At 28.1% G+C, this 1,202-nt stretch overlaps 1 protein-coding gene and 1 non-coding gene across 2 annotated transcripts in view; one reads left to right on the top strand and one right to left on the bottom strand.

The window, feature by feature from the left end:
* Positions 1 to 1,202, bottom strand: part of LOC106677614 (EGFR adapter protein) — a gene marked incomplete at its 5' end in the record, with an annotated part of 690,819 nt that overhangs the window by 586,525 nt on the left and 103,092 nt on the right.
* TRNAS-UGA (transfer RNA serine (anticodon UGA)) lies at positions 128 to 209 on the top strand. Its single transcript has one exon. It is a non-coding gene; the product is annotated as a tRNA-Ser (tRNA).

Raw genomic sequence — 1,202 nt, forward strand, 5'->3', positions numbered from 1 at the left:
TATATATATATATTTATGATGTAACGGTTATATTAACCATCTAAGGCCGATATAGTATAAAATAAATAATAAAATCCAAACATTTATAAGGCTGTTTCGGATTACAGTGTTAGTTGAATAGAACACAGCTGCGGTGTCCGAGTGGTTAAGGAGTTGGACTTGAAATCCAATGGGTTCTACCCGCACAGGTTCGAATCCTGTCCGCAGCGAATATATTATTTTTCTAACACCTTATATTTTTTTATTTTGTTAGATTGCCAATATAATTCATTCTTAATTTATATTTTTATATCACTTTAATTAAATAGCACAATTTCAATCAGTTAAAACTATAATATCGTCCATTTATAAATGAAAACAAGTATAAATAACAATAAAAAATATTTTTCGTATGGATTTATTTAAAACGTGATAAAGAACTATAAGTTTTTTTGCCCAACGAAATTTTTATTAGACGTATTTCTACTATTAATTAAATTAATTTTATAGAATCAGATGATATATAAAATGAATTTCTAATTCTGACAAAGTATTTTATAAACACTGTCATAGAAATTAGATAAAACGATATCAAAATTGTAAACATTTACACTTTCGATTTTCATGATTATTATAATAATTTTCTTATAGATCAGGAAGTTTAAAATGTCCTTTACACATAAAATTGCTGTAGCCTGCTGATTTTTCTAAAAAAAAATTCTTTTTACGGCAGTTTGGACCGTATTGAGGAATCTGGAACATTTTATGAAAATTCATTGAAACACGATATTCCAAAAGGCAAAGACATAGTCAGACTGATAAAGAAAACAAAAAAAAAACAAGGGAATAAATAGATGAGAATTATGATAATTATTATATTATTTCCTCTGTATTGCGTTGCGAAAATGAAATCAGTTTTAAGTCAACTCTTTGCACTTGGTGGCCCCTCGGAGGGGACATGAAAGTTTATTAGCGAGTAAGGTTATTTATTTATTAGCGATAATTAGTAAGGTTATTTGCTTTACGTATGGTTTAGATAAATCAGGTTGAATATTACCTTTTTCTACCTGGGGTACTTTAAGATTACGATGTAATACTTATCCTGTTATTCTGAATGTGTCCATTCTATATGGTCCTACTAGAAAAAATCTGGAGGTGAGGGACTTCCTCATGTTGATCAAGCTTTATCTTTTTTTTTTTTTAAATCACCTATAATGGAGAAA

Source organism: Halyomorpha halys, unplaced genomic scaffold (genome assembly GCF_000696795.3).
Source record: "Halyomorpha halys isolate HHAL.00 unplaced genomic scaffold, Hhal_1.1 Scaffold105.1, whole genome shotgun sequence".
Taxonomy (NCBI): domain Eukaryota; kingdom Metazoa; phylum Arthropoda; class Insecta; order Hemiptera; family Pentatomidae; genus Halyomorpha; species Halyomorpha halys.